At 43.7% G+C, this 26,295-nt stretch overlaps 1 protein-coding gene across 6 annotated transcripts in view; it reads left to right on the forward strand.

The window, feature by feature from the left end:
• The first annotated feature begins 359 nt into the window (after positions 1-359).
• Positions 360-26,295, forward strand: part of LOC136840959 (soluble calcium-activated nucleotidase 1) — a 103,972-nt gene continuing 78,036 nt past the window's right edge. The window contains exons 1-2 of one of the 6 annotated variants that reach the window (XM_067107946.1): positions 362-462; positions 23,743-23,834. The gene's annotated coding sequence lies outside the window, so the exon portion shown is untranslated. Of the gene's footprint in view, positions 981-23,742; positions 23,857-26,295 lie in introns of all 6 variants that reach the window. The other 5 variants (XM_067107945.1, XM_067107947.1, XM_067107948.1 and 2 more) reach the window with 5 other exon arrangements.

The following is a 26,295-nucleotide window of genomic DNA, read 5'->3' on the forward strand; positions in this document are numbered from 1 at the left end:
AAAAAAAGACTTCTATAAAGAATAGAAATGTCAAAGCCATTTGGAGGTTTTATGCCAGTGACCCTTAGAGTTCAATTTGTCAGTCAGTAACTTTTCACTGTATAATGATTAGTACGGATCAATCTATCACTTGATATAGTGAGAAACTGGTGACGTTAGTTAAAGTTATTTTCATTCTTAATTTGAGCATGTACTGTTGTACGATATGAAATTATTTTGGTCATGTAAATTACATGATTTCATAATGTCATAACTTTATTTGGTGCATCCCATCGGTTTTGTTTCTTGGTGACAACTGCTGAAAGGTTGATTTGTTCCCCCGTACGAATTTATCAAACTTGCCACGTCCATTCTGTTTAGTTGTTGGCTCTGCGTTGCTAAAGCGCTTCGAAGGAGTAACATCCAGTTTTAGCAGGAAAATTGAATGTTAAATTTTGTAATGTTATATTACCGTCCGTCATGGTAATTTACATTGTTATAAATTAAGTTATAGTTAACAACCGAAAATTACTGCCGTTTAGCTCTAATTATTATATAACACTCCTGACATTGTCAAAGTAATATATTCAGTGTGTGAAGGCAACCAGGATAAGCCGCTATTTGTAATACGGTCAAGTAACACTCACAATGTGTAAGCTTATGCAGTAATTATTCATCATATGAATTTAGAGCTGCATCATTGGCTGGTACCGTAAGTCAACTCGTATATCAGCGTCTCTTCCCTGGATCTTGACTCGTGTTCATACGTCACCAAGTTACAAGGGGAGCAGGTACTCTAGGTTCCTCGTAGTCGTGTGTCCTATCGCATTGAAGACCTGTGCACTTTTTGTCATAACAAGGATTTAGGGTGACAATTTAAAGGAAATTACAGTGCATGGTTATAGGACAAGTGTAATTTGACCTCGTGAGCATTTTACGTCTGGTCGTTATCCTCTTAGACTGCAGCCAGCCATGTCTTGATTATGTTTGCGGCGCTTAGGGTAGGCCAAATTAGTTTTGCTCCTGCACTTTAGCCTAGCCTGTGGAAGATTATAATATAGTGACATTAACGTAAGCTTTTATTAGCTAGATTAATTTACCTTATTGATATATTTGTTATGTATAGTCTTCGGCAGAGCGGTAATGGTCACTTTTAAACCCATCTAAGCCTATAGGCTAGGCTAATCATGTACTATAGGCTAGACTGTTATGAATGCAAATTATGTGCTCTCAGATCGTTTTTGAAGTGTAAAGCTAATGTTTTCGTCTGGTGAGAATCTAGGGTAAGAAAAACTATGCTAGTGAAATAGGCTACAATGGTATATGTTAAGGTAAAACTTGAAACTAGGCCTAGGCTACTACTGCAGTCTGGTTCCTGTTGTTTGTCCATGTTTTTGTTTGTGTCTTTGGTTCATGTTATGGCATTAACTGTAATTTTTTTAATGTTTTACATTTGTCCTCAAGGGGATGGTACTAAGCACAGCTCCTATTTTGCATGTAAACTGTAAGTTGCCAAACCTAGAAGGATGCAGTAGTAGTTTCAAGTTTTACCCACGTTAACCTCTTTCCCTAGCTTGGAATATCGTGAAATAGCCAAGGTTTCAATGTCCAATCTGACCTGTGGTGGTTTCTCGAACCTCAACTTGACTAGAATAAGATTAGGGGACACTAGAATGTTAGTGTTAATGGTATGTCCTATGAGATGACTTTGTTCTCCCCTAGACTCCCCCCCCCTCCCCCTTCTACTACACTTTATCAAAAGATGGTGTTTTAAATCAGGAACAGTATTTGGTTGCAATCTGAAAAGTTACCTTAGGGTAAACGCTCGGGACGTGAGACACTGCGACATTCCTCCTCTGTTTGGACACTTCCAGAAAATGTATTCGAATACTCCCTCATCAGCATCAGTGAGACTTGTGCCTCCTCTACATGACATGCCGAGACCTCTACGTTCCAATCAAAATAACAGTTTTCTTGTAAATTACGAAGTAATGGCATATTTCCGATTAAACAGAGGTTCGTTAAGATTTAGCTGTGTGCGATGGTAGCTTACCGGCCATGATGCTCTCGAAACTTTTAAAACACTTTAAAAGTGGACGAATGACGCCACCTCGATATTTGCCGAGTCACTTGTGTAAACAAACTGCCCATTTCCTGTGTTAAATCTGCAAAATATTTGTACCCATAGACACTGACACTGTTTCCTTGACACCAGTGGTAAACGCTGGCTCCTATGGGGCTTGGACGGGGAACTCTAGCGAATTTTCAGGACACCAGAGCGCTAGTTAATATTTAAATAACTAGGTAGCTAAACACCAGAATAAGGTTATAAATTGAGTAAATGTATTATTTGTTTATTATAATTGATTTGAGTTGTTGGAGCAAACCAAATTCCTGAGACAAATTTCAATGCTTTTGCTTTTCCTATCTTTTTTTATTTATTTATTAATATATATATTACATACAGTATAATATATATAGAATCATTACGATGTAGGTTCTATTTTTATTGCATTTTTATTTTGTAGAAGACTTTTCTATCTTTTTTCTCTTCAGTGGAGGTTTTTATTTGTCATTTCAAAAAGTATATTACTATACAGTATAATATATATATTCTCCAGCCTATAGAGGACTCACATACACAGTGTAAATGTTGTCAAATATAATGGTGTTTTAAGTAATAATTTGGGATTTTAAACCTTTATTTCAGTCCTGTATTTTGACGGCATGGCATCTTGACTCTCGTACTAGTTCTAGATAAATTGTCATACTCAACTTTCTTGCATTTTTGCCAAAGTGGTAACATTCATATGTACACATTACATTCCTCAGAAGTATACATAGTAATATGGACTTAAATAAATGAAAAGTCCTAACAACAAAATACTACATTTCTATCGTAAACAGTTCACTAATGCGTTGTCCTCTCCTGGATGTCTGTGGCAGCCAGGTGTATAATAAGGCTGGAAATTTGTTCCCGCCACAGTTTCGTTACTTTGATGGAACAAACATTCTCACGTATTTTAAATGGTATTTTGAGTAAATTAAGAACAAAATGTGCATAATTACAATCAAATAAGCACTGTGTAGCTTCAGTTGTGATGGTGATGTCAGTTAGGATAAAACCATGGATTAAAGGTAAAAATACATTTCAGTTCAACCACATGACAGACAGGGAGTCCATATCTCACATTTTCACTAGTATAGGCAACAAAATGTTGTATCGTGCTGATTACAACCAAAATCTTGAGTAATATCTATAAACATTACATATATATGCAATTAGTGTTCAGTACACCGTTAAATGAGTGCTGGGAAGGAAGTGTCCAATCGCCATTCATTTTGTCTCAGTATTTTGGGGGAGACTCCATATTGGATTTATAATTGCCTTTAACACCTATTTTACAAAGACTTCCCATGCTTATTAGTTCATATGGCAGTTTCCTATAGCTCATTTTGTGAATGAAGCTTCAACCTTTTGAAAGGTTTTCTTAAATGTTTAATTTTTTTTTATTTCTCCAATTAAATATCGAGTGAAAAGTGAAAATTCTGCCACCCATGAGTGAGTTAGGTCATACTGTCTCTGAAATGCCTACTTAAGAAATGCCCAGTAGGCCTGCAGTAGTCCTGACCCCTATTCTGCACTTGCTACCCCTTATTCAATGTGATTTGTAATTAACTCCAAAGGGAATCTGCAGCCCTTACTTCCTCCTGTTTAACCTTACCCTAAGTCCCAAAACAGTGGTAAATTGGTTTCCCACTGTATTTTCCCATTATCATGAGTCAGAAGTGGATGTGTAATGAATTAACCAAACATTTCTTGCAGAAATTAATACATTATCTTAATTTATCAGAATCACTTTAGAAAGTATGGAAAAACTAGAATTCACTTAACCTACAAGGTTTATCACCATATTCAATACCCATGACTGTATACCCCTAAATAGGTTTTTGTTATTGGAACACAGTCTTTTTGATACATTTCAGTCCATAAAAAGTGGTATTGCTAGATAATTTCAACAAAGTTCACCATTATGTGCTATAGAAATTCTTGAAATATACACAGTTAAGAGACGTCAGGTAAACGTGCCTGTGCAATTAAAGATTTTTTTTTTTTTTACAAAACTAACACCACTTAGCTACCTTAAAAAATCTCCTAGCTGTACATTCCTTAAACCTCACAGTCTGGGCTAAATATGTATTAAGCATACCTCTAGACCAGGCTAAATTTAAGGGTGGCCAATAAAAAAAAAAATCAGTGGAAAGAGGAAGATATGCATATGCATATGGTATGAGAAAAAAATTCTAAAAAATTCTCTCTACCTTCCACAGGAATTTGAAAGTGAATATTTCCAACCCTTTTTCAAATGACAGTCGTTAAAATATGGTAATTTTACCAGGTTATAAGGGTTCTTTGTATTTTTTTTTTTTTTTTTTTGTAAAATTATAATTATAGCTCAAGAACTAAAATCAGTAATAAATTCTGGATATATTTATTGTAAAATATTAATGAGATGTCGTCGGATTGGAATTTTGGACTGTACAACTAGCTATTTAAAGTTGGGGTAAAAGTTGCCAAGAGTCATTTATAGCCCACAGGAGTGATCTGAGCAATTTTTCCACAAAATTCATTCAAACTATATGGTGCGAAATCTTGAACATAATGTATGTTACCCGGAATCCACCCCAAAGCTATAAGTAAACATATATTTATGTTACCCATCTACAAGGGATTAACCTAACCTATAGTGCCAGGTTCTACCTGACTTGTGTAACCCTTCATCCTAACCTGACTTAAGTACCACAAATCATATAAGTGTAATTCAGAGGTGCATCGAAAACTAACCTTGCTCACTGGGTCCTAGATGGCAAGGGGACCACCCCTGTCTCCACCTTAGCATTGCATCCTTACCATAAGGTTAGGAGGTACATCTAGGAGATACACAAATCTTTCTTTTAACCAAGTCACCATAATTGACTTCATATAAGCAAGCTCAGTTTATAAGGATGAGAGGCATTCATTGGTTGGAGAGATTATTAGGAGATAGGTAGAAAGTTAGTTTTGGTTTTGCCTATAAGAAGGTTTGTACATTGTCCATTGGCATTGCTATTGTTAAGCTAAGTATATTTTGGTGGTGAAAGATAGTAGAAGAATGGAAAAATTTGTGAACTTCACAGGGAAAAGTTTAGTTTTTACTGGCTAAAAAGTTACAATACCTAACTATTACATACAGCAAAATTAAAAAGATTTTACAAGCTTTCATGCAAAGTGTGCATTCTGCAGGCGGCTAATATGTACTTCCCAAACATTGTTGAAGAAGTATTGGAACACTTCATGTTGGTAAGAAATATAGTATCATAGTATTACATTGGTTGATAGTGTTGCAATCATGTTAAGGATAAACAGAGAGTAGCATCTTACACTGAATGTCATGTTAAGAGCTCTCTTAGGTAACATGGTGACATAGGGCATATTCATCAAAAGAAGTGTCAAATTAAATTACATAAATATCTCCGTAATTAAACCTTTTTGATGGTTTTGTATTAAAACAAAAAGTCTTATTTTTACTAAAGTTGCCACTGACCATATTTAGTCTCTTATCATATTAGGCTATAGACTGAAAAGTAACCTATACTAGCTAAGCTGCTTAAATACATACTGGTGAGTATCTTTGGTTCAGCTCCGTGTACACAAGCCGACTGTAGCCTGAGCCTAACTAAAGTATGAGCAGCAACACCTGTTTGAGTATTTGCAAATCAGTCAATCAGTCTACGAGTAAGAGGTGTCATTGTTTAGGCTATGATTAGGCTTATGTTTTTATTTATTTTTACCCTTAATATTTATGATATTAGATATCTTGCAATAGAGTAGGTTAGATCTAGCCTATTCTATCATATCTAGGCAATGAAGGCTATCAGATCAGCCTACCTACCCTAATCTTTTTTTTCTCACCAATAGGTAAGTTTAATGTCGGATGCAAATCAGGCGTGTAGTAAGTAGCCAAATCTAGAACTGTCATTAGCCTAAATTGGGCTAGGGATAGGGAGCACATATTTTCCTGGCAGCTTATGTGACCGTTATTGTTGGGACAGACCACTTGTATTTGATCTTCCTGATTTTTTTAGCTATTTTTAGGTTTATGGGAAACTCCAGTGTGACACCAGGGCTCATATGGAGCAATTAAATAAATAGCTTATAGCTATGCTTCATGCATGTATTCATTATAGATCACCAGAAAAATATACAAAAGAACAGGGAACTTAACAGTGGTATTATATTACTGTTGGTCTACCTGAATGCAGTTGAAGGACCCTGTGACTTTGCCAAAAAATGTGCCAGTGAAATGGGGATACAAAATAACTTTACAAAATCTGGTGCAAAATATTTTACCATCCTGGGAAAAGGGGTTATCTTAGTACCCAATCCACTCCTTCAGACACTTTCCACCTGAACTACCTACTGTAAGTTTTGGAGGCTGAAGGTTGTGGATCCTCACTTCAAGAATGGTCCTCTGTTCTTGGGAATTTGTGTATTGTCTTGCCTCTGAGCATAAAGGAATGCAGTCTTTCCTTCCACTTGTGCTGGTAAATCTTGCTTCTTTACTCCATTTCACAGGAACTCAAATGCTTTATGAGAACATTCATCTGTATGGGGAAATGTTCCCTTCCGTGCAATCGAATACAGGATGTGTCGCCATTTTAGCAACCCTTCAGAATGACTTGCCAGATGACTTACTCCTTGCTATGGAGCCAGCAATAAGCATTAATATAGTGGAAACTCTGGTGTAAAATAAGACGCAGGAAATGAAGCATGATAGATAAAATGTGGGTTTTACACAGGTTACATGACAATATTCATGTTTTCAATAGCAAAAAATATTTAGAAGTGCTTACTTAAGATGTCTCAAGAAATTTTCAAGGAGAGACAATACAAAACATTTAATTGGTCAAAAAAGGGCTCAGAAAATGTACAAAGCTTTCATATGTTAATAAGTAAGTTGTCTTTCACATTCCAAGAAGAAAAATGTTGCATTCATCAATATGAAGTTGCCTAGCAACCTTATGACAGCAGTCATGTTGTGGCATATAAACCTAGGAGGCTGGCATCAAGTGCTGGTCATTGAGACTCAAAGTTAGGTGAAACAGAAGGTTAGATATGATATTAAGGAGTGATGTGTGGCCAGTAGTTGCAACTAATTTTCTAGCATTAGCCTAATCTTGTAGGGTCTTTGAACCCTTCTTAGAATTAACTAGAGGCTCTCAAGATCAGGTGGCCATCACATCATGTCCCTCACAAACCAGGCATTGGAGTTTATCTTAGTTTATCTGAGCCACGGTTAAAACAACTTGAGGGTCTGGGAAGAAAGAATGATATGTCTGTCATATCTAAACATAGCAGCATCCAAAATTGCCTCACGTGATAGGGCTGGAGGAGACTCCAACCTAATAGGGGGTCCTTCCTCCTTCATGCACGTGAGGCTTTGTAGGTAAGGCTGTTCTTTGAGGCATAGGTGACTTCCATAAGTTAATAAAGTACAGATTCAGGTCCTTGTCCTTGTCACTCATAACATGTAACTCTTCTGGATCCAGTTTAAACCTTCCAGAGGTGCAGATTGGTTTCTACTCTGAAGAATTGGAAGCTTTAGTGATTACTAAAGAAGGGGTGCAACAGCTCTTGCATAAAGGCAAAGCAGAAGTATGTGAGGAGACTTGGCCAGAAGTAGAGGAATCTCTAACACTATCAAAGAGTCCTTTCTGTTTGCCATAAGCTGATTTTTGGAGCAAGAAGTTACGGCTAAGCCATGAACGAGAATAGAAGAGTGATGAACTCAAACCAGGTGATTGAATGACTTAGAAGAATTTAGGATATGGGTAGATGCAACCATATTGCCAGGTGCAGAGGAGGTGTGGTGTGTGCAGGTCAGGCTAGGTGAGCCACATGAGTAAGCCTGGCCATGCATATTACAGAGAACAGGTGAGTAGTTAGAAATCATAACTCAAAAATTGGTAAGCAAATGCACACTGTGGCTACACGTATGCCTTGAAGGATAAGCAGAACAGTCAACAACCAAAGATTGACAGATTTCTTTGGTCTGTAGACTTTCAACTAGTTGAATAGGGCAATTAGAAGTCATATTATGAGGGTTCCACACGACTAGTAGAAGTGAATAGCCAGGATATGAGATACCACAGAGGCCTGTTCAGCTACAGCATTAGGATAGTGTGTGTTTGTGCTATTAGGATCTCATAGTCTAGAGGATCTATAACTCATAGTTTTATTTAAGTGACTTACCAAGCAATTACATAGCTACTAGGTTCCTACAATGGCAGACCAAAAATTCAAATTTCGCTGTGGCACCACCATCGCTAGTGTAGGTGACTGAGTCCCTCCTACTATCGGGACTGACAGGTACAACTCAGCAGGTAACTTCAGTTCATTTTCTGCCGGCTCCTAATCAACATCAGTGGTTTTTGGGTAGCACCTATCATCATTTCTTGGATTTGTTGTCCCTGTATTGGAGATGTATTCAGATTTTGTGTGGCTTCTTTCAATTAGTGAATTGTTAGTTTTGGTTAGCATTTTTTTCCCTAACCTAAATGTCAGATTCTAGTTCATACTAGTGTTCGGTTTTGTACCGAGGGGTGTAAAACTAGATTAAGTAAAGTGACATATGATTCTCATACCAAATGCATAAAATGGAGGAGCAGGATTGTAAAGGAGAGATTATTTGTCCAGCATGCCAGGATTGGGATGAACATTAGTGGAAGGTTTACAGGTCTCATTCTGATAAACTTGATAGAGATAGGAAGAGAAAGGCAATTCGTAGAGCCAAAAATAGAGCTAGCTTAGAGGCTACACCTTTGCCTTCAGTGGCTGAGGGTAGCGCTATTTCTTCTCCTCTTATCCCGTCTTTTTCTCCCATCCTGAGTCCTCCTACTGTCCTACTGTGAACTCCTTTACCTAGTTCCCATGCTTCTGATCTCAACACCATTGCCAGTCTCGAATCTAGGTTCGATAAGAAGTTTGAGTTCCTGGCCAGTGCAGTCATGGAACTAGGTTTATCTTTTAAAGCTTTTGTGGATAAAGCATCTGTTCCCAGTGTTAGTGCTCCCGGTGCCAGTGCAAGTGCAGTGCAGAGTGAGAGTGTTGTGATTTCCAAGGAGGCAGCTGTCCATCTTACCAGTGCTCTTAGACGAAGGTCCCTGTCCCGCTCCCCCGCGCCAGGGAGAAGACATACCGAAGGTCGAGGGGAAGCTGGAAGGGTTTACCCACGGGTAATTGCCCCCTCTGTCGAGTCTGTTGCACAGTCCCAGCAGGGAGGTCAGCATGAGTCCTCAACCCTACCGCAGCTTCACTGGTCCACCTCCTTCTTCTTCGTCAGCACAGATTCATCAGTTGGCTTGGCACAGTCCAGAGTCTCTCGGTTTTGGAGATCACCAGGTCTTGCCTCCGAAGCACTCTCATCGTAAGCGCTCACCACCTCTGCCCAAGCACCCCTGTGTTCTTAAGTGCCTGCCTTCTCCCGAGTGCTTGGCGCCAGCTGCACCATCTCAGGCGTCCGCGCCAGCTCGTTTGGCACCTACTTCTGCTCAGCGCCAACTGCGGACCACTCGACTCCTCCTCCTAAGTGCTTGGCGCCATCGCCTCCTCGCCCTCTTGCATCTAGAGGATTCACCTTCTGCCCTGATTAAGCGCCAGCTTGATGACCTGATGAACTTTTTGAAGAAGACGACTGTATCCAAGACTGAGGATCCCAACTTGTCTCCGATATCATCGAATGAGGAGGAAGCTGACCATGATTTGACCCCTTCAGCTTATTCAAGCCTCCTCAAGTTTCTATTAGTGAACTTCCCAGATATCTTCCAGCCCGCACCTCCGGATTCTCCTGCTTCTACCTTTTTGATGAGGAAGCAAGGTAGTGACTCTTGCCTTCCTAAATTAGTCCTCTCCTCTTCTTCGAAAAGAGCATTGAAAGAGGTCGATGAATGGTTGAGTTCTAAGAGGGACTCGGGCAAGGTTATGTCCGCCCTCCCTCCTTCGAAGCTTCTTAAAAGGAGATATTGGTTTTATTCCACCAGAGAAGCCCCTTCCTTGAGAGAGTGTGCCTCCTCCCAGGGGGACTTCTCTGGCTTGGATGACGTTATGCAGCTCTCGCCTCAGCTAAGGTAATGTTCTCTTCTTCAGAATTGGATCACCTGATTTGTAATGTCTTCAAGGTTCTGGAGATTTTTAGTTTCCTGGATTGGGCAGTGGGAGCACTGGCCAGAAAGATTGAGGACTGTCCAGTCCTAGCAGAGGATTTTGCCTCGATGGGCTAAATGTATTGTCTTGCACAGACAAGGAGGTTAGAGATGGCTCAGCGGAGCTGGCTTCTTTATATGCGATGGGCTCTTTAAAGAAGCAAGAGCTGTGGTGCTCATTTGCCACCAAGGGAGTTACTACAGTCCGGAAGCCTGATCTGATGTTTGCTCTGCTTGACAAGTTGTACCTCTTCCCTCAGGACACCACCAAAGAGGTTATTTCTGCTCTGCAGAAGAAATTGATGCACGATTTGCTGGCGCAGTCCTTGAAGCGCCGTAAGTCAGCACCTGCAGTCGTTCCGAAGGTTTTCTCTCCCTTGCAACCTCAGCCCTTTCATGGGGGACTTTGCCCTCCAGCGAAGTCCTTTAAGAAGTCCTCTTCCCAACCGGCCGCCAGCAAGTGAGATCTGTATGTCCTTTGCGCCCCAGTGGGTGCCAGGTTGCACTGTTTTTGGAAGGAATGGAGTTGCAGAGGTGCAGAACCTTGGGTAGTGCAGGTTTTGAAAACAGGCTACCCTATTCCTTTCAAACAGAAGCCACCGCTTTCCAAGTCGCTGATCACCTTGATGGCTTACTCGGTAGGGTCCTAGAAGTTTTCAGCACTTGCCAAAGAGGTAGATTCTCTCCTTCACAAAGGAGCAGTGGAGGAAGTAGTGGACCAGTCGTCGGAAGGATTTTACAACAGACTTTTCATAGTCCCCAAGTTTTCCGGGGGTTGGAGACCCATCTAGGATGTCAGTGCCCTGAATTTGTTTGTGGTGAAAACAAAGTTCCACATGGAGATGAACCGTTCTGTCATGTCCTCTCTCCATCAGGGCGACTGGATGGTCACCCTGGACATGTAGGATGCCTACTTTCATGTCCCCATCCATCTGGACAGCCCACAGGTTTTTACTTGAATTCTTGCTCCCCATAGCAAGTGGCTTTCATCTTCTCGGGATCAGTGTATCCTTATACCTGGACGACTGGCTTCTCTGCTCTTCATCAGAGAATCAGTGCGCAAACGACTTACAAAGGACCCTTTGCCTAACACAGAAGTTAGGCATTCTGATCAATGTTCAGAAATCCCAAATGACTCTGACTCAGAGTATTCTTTATGTGGGGATGACTCTAAACTCAAGTTTTTCGGGCTTTTCTCTCCCCCAAAAGAGTCAAGTCATATCTATGAACGTTGGAAGAATTTCTCAGTCTCTCGACCTGTTCAGCTCTTCGTTGGATGAGCCTTCTCAGAACTTTGCCCTTAGTGGAATCATTATGAGGTTGGGCAGACTTCACATGAGGCCCCCCAATTCTTCCTGAAGGCAAATTGGTGCAGGAAGACTCAGTCAGATGTCTTCATCTTCTCGGTCACATCGGAGATCAAGGAGGACCTCCGATGGTGTTTATCAGAGGAGAGACTTCAAGAAGGGATCTCTCTCTTCCCTCTGAACCCCAGCCTAGAATTTTACTCCGATGCCTCAGATGTAGGATGGGGAGCTCTGTTGGGAAGTTAGGTGTCGGAACATGGACTTTAGACCAGAAGTCGTTGCATATAAACGCAAAAGAACTCAAAGCCATTCACCTGGGCCTTCAAGCATTTTCTCCACTAGTCTCGGGAAAATAGTAGTGATCTACTCAGACAACACCACAGCTCTGTCCTACGTTCGCAAGCAGGGAGGCACCTACTCCTTCACTCTCTGCAAGGCAGTGAAATACCTTCTCTGGGTGGAGCAGAAACAAGTCAAGCTGCTCCGTCACTTCATTCAGGGAAAGATGAATATCTGGTGGACGAGTTAAGCCACGGTCGCCAGGTTCTCCCGACAGAGTGGACCTTAGATTCCAGAGTCTGCAACAATCTGTGGAGGCTTTAGTGCAACCGTGCCTAGATCTCTTCGCTACATTGGGGAGCAACCGGCTTCCTCTCTTTTGCTCTCCAGTCCCGGACCCTCTAGCTTGGGCGACGGATGTAATGCTGTTAGACTGGACAGGTCTCAACGGTTATGCCTTCCCTCCCTTTGGGTTGATCCGAGAGGTACTAAACAAGTTCAGGTCTCGCCAAAATGTCTCGATGACTCTCATCACTCCATTCTGGCCGAGGAAAGAATGGTTTCTGGACCTGCTGCGACTGCTTGTGGATTTTCCGAGACTTTTTCCACAAGAACAGTCTCTGTTCAAACAGCTCCATTTTCGCAGGTATCATCGAGGATTGTCCGCTCTGGCCCTAACAGGATTCAAACTGTCAGGAGCCTCGTCAGGCAAAAGGATTTTCATGCAGGACTGCGGAAGCTATTGCTAGCTGTCAAAGAGCTGCTTCTAGCAGGCTTTACCAGTCCAAGTGAGTAGTGTTCAGAAGATGGTGTGGACAGAATAACGTCTCTTCTTCTGAAACCTCTGTGAGCCAGATAACAGACTTCTTGCTCTTCTTGAGGACCGTTAGGAGACTGTCGCCCTCTACAATTAAGGGCTACAGGGCTATGCTTAGCTCAGTATTCAAGCATAGAAGCCTTAACCTGTCCACGAACCAAGATATTAGTGATCTCATCAAGTCTTTTGAGACCTCTATGATAGAGACTCCATGTACAGTCTCATGGAACTTGGATGTTGTTTTAAAGTGGCCCTTGAGCTCTTCCTTTGAACCTCTTCATGCAGCCTCTTTGAAATATCTCACTCAGAAGACTCTCTTCTTGGTAGCTCTGGCTACTGTGAGACAAGTAAGCAAGCTCCAAGCGATTGATAAGAAGGTTGATTTTGCACAAGGAAATGCAGTGTGCTCAATTTCGCTTCGTTTCCTCACTAAGAACGAGGATGTTTCACATCCCTGGCCCCGCTCGTTCATTATTAAGAGCCTGGAAGACATTCTTTGGCCAGAAGAAGAGGAGAGACTTCTTTGCCCTGTGAGGGCCTTGAGGTACTACCTCTGCAGGAATGGGAAGATCAGAGGTTCCTCAAACAAACTGTGGTGTTCAGTGAGAAACCCTTCTCACCCGCTTTCTAAGAATGCGCTCTCTTTTTTTTTTTGGGAGCTTGATCTCAGAAGCACATTCTTGGGTCCAAGAGGACACCTTTCCGATCCTGAAAGTAAAGGCACATGAGGTTCGAGCCATTGCCACTTCTCTTGCCTTTCAACATATGTCCCTGTCCTCAATAATCCAATCAACTTTTTGGAGATCGAAATCTGTGTTTGCTTCACACTCCTTGAAAGACATGGAAGCAATGTTTGAAAATCGTAATGTGTTAGGGTCTTTATCCATGGCTGGCATGGTGTTGGGAGAGGAAGCATAGGAGGTTCTCTGTCCCCTTACTGTCTCCTTGCTTTGTTTTTAAGGTTGTTAGAGTCTTGAGAAGCCTGGGAGTACAGTGTACCTGGAGTACCGGCCAGTTTTTTGTGGTAGGGGTGACAGTTGTCTGGTTTTTATTGTGGTGTAGGTGACAACGTTGTTTTTATTCTGGTCATGCCAAGGTCAAGGCCACCCTTTTTTGTCTTTGTCAGCCTCCAGTGAACCTCCATGGCTGCAAAGTACCCATTCTGCCATGCCCTCTAAAGGTTAAGATGAGCGCCAACCGGAGGCAGTAATTACCTGCAGCAGCTCTCTTACCCGGTAAGGTACAACAATCATTGTCTCAATGCTAACAGTCTTTCTAGTTCAAAGTCATTATCTTTATTAATGTTTTGGATTAGATTATGTCCATCTAACCCATCTCCTCTCAATATGGAGTCAGCTAAGTAATTGCTTGGTAAGTCGCTCATATAAAAATGACATTTTTATGATAAAATAAAGTTTTATATATACTTACTAAGCAATTACATAACCGGAGCCCTCCCTCCTTGACTACAGATGGACATCTTGGCTCAAACGAATTGAAGTTACCTGCTGAGTTGTACCTGTCAGTCCCGATAGTGGGTGGGACCCGGTCACCTACACTAGCGATGGTTGCGCAACTGCGAAATTTGAATTTTTGGTCTGCCATGGTAGGAAGCTAGTAGCTATGTAATTGCTTGGTAAGTATATATAAAACTTTATTTTATCATAAAAATGTCATTTTTACCCAAGATCTAAGTTGTTTGCACAACATTAAGTAGGAGACTTAAGATCAGTAAAATTTGTTGAGAAGCAGGTCATGTGAGCAGCCAGAGGGAGAATGCTGGTGCCTCCTTGAAGAGCCTTTGGTGCCAGACAGGCGAGAACTTTGAGGTGCAACTAAAGCTGAATTCCTTAGAAATTCCATAATCATAGAAGTAGATGTGTCAGAAATCAAGATGATATGATGCACAGTGGGAATATAGACCATCCCCAAATTATGACCTTAGCTCACGAGAAATATAAGTGAAAAAAAAAATCCGAAACATAGGTGTTTTTAATGACTGACAGTTGATTGCATAGGCAGCAAACATTTGTCTCACCATTGATAATTTGTATGCTACAGCGCATGTACGCATGCAGCCTGAGGTTCTCACTGCCCTGTCATTGATATTAAACTGCTGACCAGTTTGTGGAGAGAGTGACATAATAGGAGTTTGAAGGTGTTTAATGGAAAGAGGCTAGGACCATGTTGCTGAAAAACTCCATTTGACTTGAAAAAGGATTGGATGTAGTACTAAACTACAACAGGAATAACCTTGTTAGATAGAGAAGTATAAAAAGGTTTACAGAGCTGAAAGCTGTTGTGAAAAATGAGTTCTCTAAGACATTCTTTCACACTAAGACACTCTTTCACACTATGCAGTTTGTTGCTGCAAATAGATGTATTTGTCATTCTGCAGCTGTGCAGTAGTTTTTTTTAAATGATGTTGCACACAGGTGTGTCGTGTAGAATCAGAATATTAGCCAAGCGTTTTCTGAGTCTAGAAGGACTAGTACAGTCACCTATATTGCATTTTTTAGTTTACTGAAGAAAAGAGAAAACTGCTGAATCCATTGTGTGTACCCCCTTGAATGCCACGCTATTTCGAGATCTAAAACAAGAAGGTTACAAGTTTTTCAGTTACTTCCATATATCACAGGCATCATTGTAGGAACTGCTACAGCAGGTATATGATAAGCTGTTCAAGCAAAATATGACATTCAGAGACCCCAATTTATTTGTACAAAGACACCCACATAAATCCTATGTATTTTCTTCTTATATTCTAAGTATGTGCAGTTATAAAAGTTGAACAGGACAATAACTAACACTTTAGTACAGTAATTTAATAAAAAAGAAAATTTTATTTATCAAGAGTAAATTATATGCGTATCAGTATTACACGTGTTTGTGTGTGTGTTATACAAGTGGTATTTAATCTACAAATCTGAAAGTGATGAAAGTAAAATACCGAGATTATAGCAGTGCTGTGAAATCTAGACTACTCGTCTGTCAGATCTAGCAACAGAGTTTGATAGGGCTCCATTGCCTTCTTGCCATCTTTGATCTTCATGGATTTCTGTGGTTTTAGAGACGGCTGCACATGAAACCACAAGATGCAAAGATGTACATGTATGTAGTATGGTTTGATACAATTTTATACATTTGCAACACCACATAAGCTGGGTTGTATCCCGCATTTGTTATGCACTATTGCAGCAACGACTTCCCTACACGCATGATATGAAGGAATACTTGAGATGTACGAGTTGACTGCTGTGCATATTGCCACAGCGCAGGTAAATGTTTTGATATACTGTGTACAGTAGTGAGAAAGAGGCTTACAGTAAGTGAAATGACCCGTATTACCCAGCAACCTTGAAGTAGCCAAGGAGTATGAAAATGAAGATCATAAATGTTTTAGCAATGGTATGAAAGAGTAAGGACATGTTAGATATGCTGGCAAGAAGGAATAAAAACGTGTACAAAAGTCTAAATAGACTTCAAAACCAGAGATAAAAATTCTGATGAAATGATGGGTAGACAGGACAAATTGGGATAAACATACTGGTACAAGATGAAATGGTTAAGAAACCGTTAAAAGTAGGATGAATACAATGAGGATAATTATAATTGAAATGATCTTGGGAAAGAAGGTGATTACACCCCAACTTTACATACTTTGGAAGTCTGTCATTCTGATAGGTAACAAACATCCTATACAGTAAACCCCCATATTTGCGGGGGGATGCATACTATTTCCTCCCCCCCTGCAATAGCTAGAACCCGCCAATGCTTGGAACCCTTCTAAAAACACTTAGAACTGCCTATTTTGATAGTTCAAATACAAAAAATCTAAAAATGCTTATACAGGTATTATCCTACTTACGATGGGGTTAGGTTCCAAAAAACCCATCGTTTGTTGGAAAAAAAGCGTATCCCTACACTAGGGTATTCGGTACCATGTATGCATATATGGTAGCCTAGCTTACACTATGAAGTATACTCTATACATACATGGTATAGTAATTATTATCAGCTAATTCTGGAGGTTCATGCAGAGTGACTTATGATAATTCAGTACAAAGAGAAATTGAATAACAAACAAGAATTAACTTAGCCTGTGAGAGGGTGCGAAAGAAAGAGCAGGTAGACAAGTACTGCTAGTTTACTGAGGAAGCAGCCCGCTTATAAAGCGGCCTGCGGACGTCAGTACAAAGACATACAAGTGACCCGAGGTCAATCATTCTCTATGCAAAACAAGACAGGTACATACAGATAGCATGACATTAAAAATAGTAGATTAAACACAAAGATACTCTGACACATACGCAATATACAAGGGCAAAAATGAACAGGTAATGAATGTATAATTACATAGTAAAAATAGGGCTGATTACCTTGACCTAGGGCCAGGTGAGAAGGCATTGTAGAAAACGGGAGGTTCTCTATAGAAAACCCGTTTAGCTGGGACTTTACAATACTCCCCTCTCCCCCCAAGACGTAGGTAACGTCTGATCAAGGCAGGTATCTGCTGGGGCGGCAGAGAGGGCTGCGGCTCCTCGACGTCAGCTGGGGCACTGGGAAATTCCACCAACGTCCTCCTCCAGGAGTGCAGGCTTGAGGCGGTCTACCGACACCCAGTCGTCCTTCCCGTGGATGGCCACCCGGAATGCCTTTCTGTTTCTCTCCGGCACGAGGAAAGGGCCCCTGTAGGGCCTGGTTAAGAGTGGGTGGAAGGCGTCGTTCCTGACAAAGACGTGGGTGGTGGAGGACAGACTGGGAGGCATGAAGGGGGACGTCCTGTCGGTATACGTCCGCTGGCAGGGGGCGAACTTTCCGACCCTGTCGTGGAGCCTATGTGTTGTTAGGTTGTCCCGGTCCTGCGTGATGAGTTCGCCCGGGACAACGAGGCACTCCCCTTAGACTTTTTCTGCTGCGGATGGGTCGCCGTTGGCTCTGGGGGCGGTGCAACGACCCATGAGGGACGCCTTCAGGGACCTGTGGAACCTTTCCACCAATCCATTGACTGTGGGGTTGTAGGCGGTGGTGCTGTGGTGAGTGGTCCCCAGCAGGCGTGCCAGGGCAGTCCACAGCTGGGACAGGAAAGCTAGGCCCCTGTCCGTAGTTATGTTGTCCGGGACACCGAATCGGCTGATCCAGCTGGAGAGGAGGGCCTCGGCGCCTGACGCACTGGAGGTGGCTTCATCCATGGGTGTCGTCGGGCCACCTGGTGGAGCGGTCGGCGACTGTCAGAAAGGTATCTGGCTCCTTGTGATGAAAGGGACCCACAACGCCGGCGTGGATGTGCCTGAACCGTCTTCCCAGCTGAGTCCCCCCAACTCGGTGACACCCTACTTTGCTGGTCTGGCACTGAATGTACTACCTCGCCCAGGCCGTTGCGTCCTTCCGTATGCCGTGCCAGATGAACTTCTCTGCCAGCAGCTTGGCTGTCGTCCTGCCGGAGGGGTGGGACAGTCCGTGGATGATGTCGAAGACCAAACGACAGCAGGAGGCGGGCACCAGTGGGCGGGTGGTGACCAGTGCTTATGTCGCTCAGCAATGTTGGCCCCCCAGGGGCGAGGGGCACGTCCTTCCACTTCAGCAACGTGATGGCGGTGCGGTAAGCTGGAATCTCTGGGTCGGTGGCCTGTTCCCGGGCGAGGTCCTTGTAGTCGATCCTGAGCTGCACCGCGTTGATTTCAATCCTCAAGAGGGCGTCCGCTATAGGGTTCTTCCTGCCGGGGAGGTACTTGATGGTGCAGGTGAACTCCACGATGGCCGCAAGGTGCCGCTGCTGCCTGGAGGACCATGCATCTCCCAGCTTTGTGAAGGTGTGGACCAGCGGCTGGTGGTCCGTCCAAATTGTGAAGGGTGTACCCTCCAGGAGGAATTTGAAGTGGCATACAGCCTGATACACCGCGAAGTGTTCCCTGTCAAAGGTGCTGTAGCGGGACTTGGTGGGGCTGAGCTTCCTGCTGAAGAAGGCAATGGGCTGAGGGGCTCCGTTGATGACCTGCTCCAGGATGGCACCACAAGCGACGTTGCTGACGTCTGTTGTTAGCTGGAGGGGGGTGTTTGGGTCCTGGTGGGCCAAGGCTGTTCCCTTGGCGTGGGCGGCCTTCATCAGGGAGAAGACCCGCTGCTGGTTGGGGCCCCACACTAAGGACTTCGGATGGCCCTTCAGAATCTCCGTCAGGGGGGCCATGGTGTGCGCGACCCCGGGGATGAACCTCCTGTAGTAGTTGACCATCCTGAGGAATTCTTGTACGCCCTTGACGGAGGTAGGGGTGGGGAACCGGACGACGGCCTCAACCTTCGATGCAAGTGATCGGACACCTCCCGGGGATATCTCGTGGCCAAGGAAGTCAACTCTTTCGATGCCGAAGGTGCACTTGTCGAACCTGACGACGAGGCTGTTCTCCTGCAGGCGCTGCAGGACCTCCCAGATGTGCTGCAGGTGTTCTTTGTGGGACCTGGAAAAAATTAGGATGTCATCGACGTAGCAGACGCAGAAGTTCAGGTCCCCCAGGATGCTGTCCATCAGTCTCTGGAAAGTCGCCCCTGTGTTCCTCAGGCCAAAGGTGGAGAAGGCGAAGACATAGGACCCGAAGGGCATGATGATGACAGTTTTGGGAATGTCTTCTGGAGCTACTGGTACCTGGAAATAGGACATTAACAGATCTAATTTCGAAAATATTTTGGCCCCGTGGAAAGAGGCCGTGAGGTCTTGCGTGTTTGGGAGAGGGTAGTGGTCCGGTTCTGTAGCGAGGTTGAGCCGCCTGTAGTCGCCGCAGGGTCTCCAGGAGCCGTCCGGTTTCTGCACCATGTGAAGGGGAGAGGCCCACGGGATGGGGGCCTTTCTGCATGTGCCCATACGCTCCATGTCGGCAAAAGCATTCTTGGCTTCCTGAAGGCACTGAGGGGGAAGCCTCCGGAACTTTACGTGCGTCGGGGGGCCCCTCGTCTTGATGTGGTGGTAAATTCCGATTTTGGCGGGGCCTCCGGGCACCTGACGAAGCTTGGGCCTGAACACCTCAGGGACTTCCTTCAGGAGGGAGGCGTACTGGTGGGGAGCGACGGAACATACTGTGGGAGTGCTGGGGCCCGACGCCAGGGGCAGGGACTGGCAGGACTCGGTGTCCAGCAGGCATTTGCTGCCTACGTCGACTGCCTGTCCGAAGTGGGCCAGGAGGTCCGCACCCAGGAGTGGGGTACTCACATCCGTGACGATGAAGTTCCATTTGCATCTCCGGCCCAGGATGGAGACCGACAGGAGCTTGGTGCCATAGGGGAGGATGGGGGACCCGTTGGCGGCCATCAGGGAGGCAGCCGGGTCCGGCGGGCATTTGCGGTCCTCTCTGGAAGGCGGGAACACTGACCGCACGGCTCCCGTGTCGATCAGCATCATCCTGCCGGAGACGGTGTCGCAGACGTAGAACCCTACTGGTGCGGGGCTCCTGGGTGTTTCTGCTGCCATGGCGGCCTGTAAGGTTGGCCGCTGCTTCCCCCGTTTTTTTGGATGGGCGAAAAGGCAGGGGGCTTCGCAATTTCGAGCGTCTTTGCCAAACCTCCGGTAGTAGTAGCAAACCCCCGGCCTTTCCTTCTAGTGATGGGGTGGCCGCCTCCTGGCGACGACGTTGATCTCCTCCGCGTTGGGTTCCTCCGGCTGGAGGGAGTTGACAGGGTGTGCGGGCGTGGATGCCCGCTTCACCGCCCTCGTGGAGTTGGTTAGCTGCTGCGCCGTTCTGATGAGATCCTCGACCGGCAGGGTGTAGGGCTCCTCAATCTGACCCCGAACCTTCGGAAGGAGCTGCCGCAGGAGGATCTCCCTCGACAGGGTGATCTCCTTGTGTCTGCCACTGCTGTCCGTCTCAGGGAGGAGGCGGAGGTCCTGGATGGCGTGCCATGTCTCCAGGAGGTTCGTGTCCTGCTGGGGGTTGATGGCGAGGTCGAGGGCGCGGGCAGCTGTCTCGGAGACCGGCAGGGAGCAGGTCTCGACGAGAGAGGCCTTTAGGTGCTGGTAGGTGGCAGGGCTCGAAGTTAATGTCACCCATGGGGCGACCTTCCTGTATATCTCCTCCGGTAGGGCGTTGATCACTATGTCTGCCTGCAGCACCTCATCGGTCAGGCCTGCCACCCTGAAATGTCCCTCGACCCTGTAGAGCCATGATGCTGGGCCGTGATGGGTGAACAGCGGCAGCTTTATGGTAAGGGCTACCCTCGGTTGATCCGTCGGGAGGGGCATCGCATGAGGAGCAGGTACTGGCGTGGAGGAGTGCGCAAGGGAGATATCTGTCTCTGAGAGGTTTGCGGTTATGTGTATGTGGGAGAGAATGTCCGCGTCCATGCTCATTTCCGTGCTCTCACTTGGAGTGTGAGTTAACACTCGCGTCAATACACGCTGGAAAGCGTTCCGTGTGGGTCTGCTAATGACGCTGGTGATTTGCTGACGAGGGTCAGTAACGCCTGAACGCTTTGTTAGACCACCATAGTTAGTCCGTTAGGGGCTTGTGGTGGTTCATGGGGCCAAGACTAAGTTGCCGTTTGGGTCCATTAATGGCTCCGGGAACCACTCCGGGGGTCACCACTGTGAGAGGGTGCAAAAGAAAGAGCAGATAGACAAGTATTGCTAGTTTATTGAGGAAGCAGCCCGCTTATAAAGCGACGTGCGGATGTCAGTACAAAGACATACAAGTAACCAGAGGTCCGTTAATGGCTCCGGGAACCACTCCGGGGGTCACCACTGTGAGAAGGTGCGAAAGAAAGAGCAGGTAGACAAGTACTGCTAGTTTATTGAGGAAGCCGCCCGCTTATGAAGAGGCGTGTGGACCTCAGCACAAAGACATACAAGTGACCCGAGGTCAATCATTCTCTATGCAAAACAGTATACAAGGGCAAAAATGAACAGGTAATGAATGCACAATTACATAGTAAAAATAGGGCTGATTACCTTGACCTAGGGTCAGGTGAGAAGGCACCGTAGAAAACGGGAGGTTCTCCACAGAAAACCCGTTTAGCGGGGACTTTACAAGCCTACACTATGGTATATCGTATACCGTATACATATACGGTAGTGTAGCCTACATTATACTGTACTCTATATTCACATATCGTATTATAAAAACATCAACATAACGAATATGTATCTTTTCCATGGATCTTTTAAAATGTTATGCCTTAGTTCACTGTATCCAATGATATTGTATATATTCTTATATTGCTTTTGTATTATAAATTGCGATCATAGCGATCAATGTTTTGGTTTGGAAATCGTTTACGCAGTGTTTATTTCGCCTCATTTAACTCAGTTCAGAGCGCTTTTCTTGCTTCTAGTTAGCGTTAATGAATCTCTAGATACTTTATTTATATGGGGCAAGGTTATTTTTCGTTATACTGTACGAAGTGCTTTTAAGTCGAAATATAACTTAAATACGTCTTGTTGTGAAATTAATTTAGCTAATTTTTTCGTAAATAGACGATGTTGGCCATTTGGGGGCATTTGTTTTGTGTAAAAAAAAAATTCCATTCGCTCTTTTCACTTTATTTCATCATAATACAAGCTTTACGTGTTTTATCGTTGTAAAAATAGCAGTAATGTGTTCTTTCATGCCTGGTAGTTTTGATTAATATACTTTCTCTCCAATTTTAATTACGGTCGAGTTTCATCCATGTTGCTGATGCACGATAATTTATAGTCATTAGCAGCTTGAACATTGTTTTCTCAGCTTCAGGTACAACTTGCAGCATAAATTTAGCAGTATATTTCGTTGCCGATCTTTTGTCCATACCAAATAAGGGTATAATGTAAAAATATATCAGTCCTATTCTACCTAATGTCATTTGTACTATAACCTACAGTAATTGTGTATTACTGTATGATGGTTGAAGTACAAGCAAAAGGGCTGTTGTTATCCGATTCAGTGATAAACAGAACCACAGTTGTTTATGGCTGTACGCATTTATGCAAGAGTATAAATTACTAACAATACTTTTATCATTCTCTGTTAATTTTTTAACTAGAAGATGGGATAAAGAGTTGGAGGAAAAGAAGCTGGTCTATTGCAATTTGGTCTCTCTCACTGCCTGATTGTACGCTGCTGCCTGCACCCGCGCAAAATTTTGAAATATTTTATAAATATTGTCGTATCAGTATTGATTGCGTACCCCATCTCAGAGTCGAATTATCGTAAGGTGAACTATCGTAACTCGAGCACTACCTTGAGTATTCTAATAGTTTTAGCACAAAAAGTGCATTTAGTCATGAAAATGAGATGAAAATACAGTACTGTAATTAGTGAATATTTCTTGGTGAAAAATACCATGAGTGGGCGGATTTCCTGCGAATAATGCTTATATATGTTCCATAGAGAAATCCGCAGATCATGAGATCACGAATACGGGGGGTTTACTGTATTACTGCATTTACTTTAATATATATAGGGTGCCTTGCAATTAACAGTAATCCCATAGTATTTCGAACTTAAACTAAATTCTACTGTATACTGTATACTTAACATTCAATTTAAGAGATTCATCAGAAAAACCATTTTCTGAAAAGGTAGCCTAGCTCCAAACTGTCATAACAATGTAGTTAATTGAAGTCTTAATGAATACACAACAAATAATGAGACAAGGTAAAGAGAAATAAGCCTGTGTAAAAGGTTGGTAGATAAACTGTTAAAGTGCCACAATTTGGGTGAACAAGAGGAAGGCAACCTAAAAGGACCAGTAAGCATGGCTTCTCCTTTGATCAAATTAGGTGCTCTGCTCAGCAGATAACCCACATTCCTGCTCATTTAGTTCAGAGACTTTGCCCTCATTTGGTGCTCTGCTCAGCAGGTAACCCACATTCCTGCTCATCTAGTTTAGATACTTTGCCCTCTTTTGTTTGAATCAATTTGACATCCCTATTTTCATTTTTATTGCTTTTTTCACCCATTACATAAGGTGGTTTAGAGAGGGACATTATTTATGGTAAAATTTTAGTTTGTAAACCCTCAGAATACCAAAGTAGTGGGCTTGAGTAAAGCAATGGTATGTGTTTATGAAGCAAATCAAACAGTATATTTCTTTTACACTAAAAAGTACAGGACATTGCCTTCACATTGCACACAGTAATATTACAATATTTTACAGTCACAGTAATGCAGTCTATAAGCAAGTACATCACCAGCTACCTGTCTAGTTAACTTTCAGTCAAAATGCTACAGTACCAGCCACATTCTCTGGTAGGACATCTTCAGAACTATGGTTTGTATGTTTTGAAATACAGTCAGCCTTTGACTTCTGTAAGGATTGGTTTCAGAAACTCCCACCCCCTGATATTTCATAATTTGTGTTTTTATGTGAGTGACTTATCAAGCAATTACGTAGCTACTAGCTTTCTACATGGCAGTCTAACGAAATTCAAATTTTTGCGGTGGCGCCCCCATCGCTTGTGTAGGTGACACAGTCCTGCCCACTTTTGGGACTGATAGGTACAACTCAGCAGAGAGGATCAATTCATTTTCTGCCGGCTCCCAATTAACATTGGTAGTCTTGTGCAGTCGGTGCTTCATCTTTTTGGATTTTGTCCTGTATTTTTGGTGAAGTATTCTCTCTCATTTTTTTGAGTGGCTTTTTCTATCTTAGTAATATCGTTAGTTAACTTTATTTCTAAAGATAGGCAAATATGTCAGATTCCAGCTCTTCAAGCATTCATTATTGCATTGAGGGGTGTAAAACTAGACTTACTAAGGTGACTTACGATTAGCACACTAAGAGTGTCAAGTGTAGGGGGGCAGGATTGTAGTAGAGAGCTTCCATGTCCTGAGTGTCAGGATTGGGAAGATAGTAAATGTAAGACCTTGGAGACCCATCTGGACAAATTAGACTGAGATAGGAAAAGGAAGGCGGCCCCTAGAGCTGAAAGTAGCGCTAGTCAGGAGATTCCTTCTTTACCTAATGTGGTAGAAGATAGCTTTGTTTCTTCTCCTTTGATTTATATTATATCTCCTATCTTTAGCCCTCCTACACCTCTACCTCAGACTCATTTACCATGTTCCCATGCTTCCGATCCCAACACTATTGCCAGTCTCTAAGCAAAATTTGATAAGAAATTTGTTCTTGGCCAGTACTGTTATGGAGTTATGTTCGTCTTTCAAGGATTTTGTGTTGAAAACGACGCCAAGTGTCAGTGTTGCGCCTAGTGATGCTGATCGTTGAGGAGGCGGCTGCCCATCCCACTGATGCTCCTAGACGAAGGTCACTGTCCTTCCCCCCCATACCAGGTAGAAGAGACACAGGAGATCCAAGGCAGGCCAGTGTGGTTAGCCCACAGGCAGTCACCCCCTCTGTTGAGCCTGTTGTACAGTCCCAGGTTATGATAGAGCACCCTTAGAAAGGTCTCATTCAGTACTTCGTGCCTGTTGTTAGATTCGGAACTCTTTGCCGGACGTGAGGCATGAATGACATCAATCTTCTGTCTCTCATCCTTTGAAGAGGTACTTAGATGTGGCAGACAGCTCCCCTCCTCCTGTCAAGAGATATAAGGGGGCTAGTGCTAGTCCTCAGCCCTCCTGCAGTTTTGGTGTTCTGCCTGCTACTGCTTCTTCTGCTTTTCATCAACCTTCTTGGGATAGCCCGGAACCTCTTTCGAGTCACAAGCACCCTATTTTGGCCTCAAAGCGACATGGTACTTCGAGTAAGTGCCCATCACCGTCTGCTAAGCGCTTTCAGCGTGGAGCACCCCTCTCCTTCGACTTGAGTGGCGCCCACTTTGCCTCTTCAAACTTCCGCACTCGACCTCTCGGAGCCAAATTCCGGGCGCTCGGTGCCTCTTCCTTCTTCATCAGCACAGGAAGAGTCTGCTTTAGGCCTGGTTAAGCGTCAGCTTGAGGAACTCATGAACTTTTTAAAAAAGAAAACTGTCATTTCCAAGAGCAAGGACACCACCTTATCCTGTCTCTTCTGACGCGGACAAACCGGAACAAGATACCACTCCTATGTCTGCATATTCATCGTTGCTGAGATTCTTTCTGGCGAATTTTCCATACTTCTTAAAGCCTGCTGCTCTTGATTCCCCAGCTTCAACATTCCTTATGAGGAAACAGACTGCTGACATTGTTTGCTTCCCCAAGCTAGTGCTTTTCCCTTCCTCGAAGAAAGTTCTTGGAGAAGGGACAAGTGGCTGGCCATGAAGAGGGACCGAGGTAAAGCAACCCTTGCCTTTTCTTCTTCCAAACTTCTCAAGAAAAAGTGTCAATTCTATGCCACCGGGGAAGCTCCCTCCTTGGGAGTCTCTGCCTCCTCCCAAGGGGATTTCTCCGGTTTGGTTGATGCCACACATTGTTTTGCATTCCCCGCAGCCAAGATTTCCTTTTCATCGCCCGAACTTGATCATCTTGTCAAGAACCTGTTCAAGGTTTTAGAAATTTTTAGCTTCCTCGATTGGACAATGGGGACTTTAGCAGCAAAAATTGAGGATTGTCCAGTCCTGGCCGAAGATTTCTCTTTTGACTGGTTGGGAGTTTTGTCTTGTGCTGACAAGGCAGTAGGGGATGGTTCTTCCGAGCTCGCCTCCTTGTTTTCGATGGGAGTCTTGAAGAAGCGAGATCTGTGGTGCCCCTATCGCCACTAAAGGAGTCACCGCAACACAGAAGTCAGCCCCCTCATTCTCTCCATTAGACAAATCCCATCTCTTCCCCCAAG

The sequence above is a fragment of the Macrobrachium rosenbergii genome, chromosome 8, assembly GCF_040412425.1.
Source record: "Macrobrachium rosenbergii isolate ZJJX-2024 chromosome 8, ASM4041242v1, whole genome shotgun sequence".
NCBI classification, from domain to species: Eukaryota; Metazoa; Arthropoda; class Malacostraca; order Decapoda; family Palaemonidae; genus Macrobrachium; species Macrobrachium rosenbergii.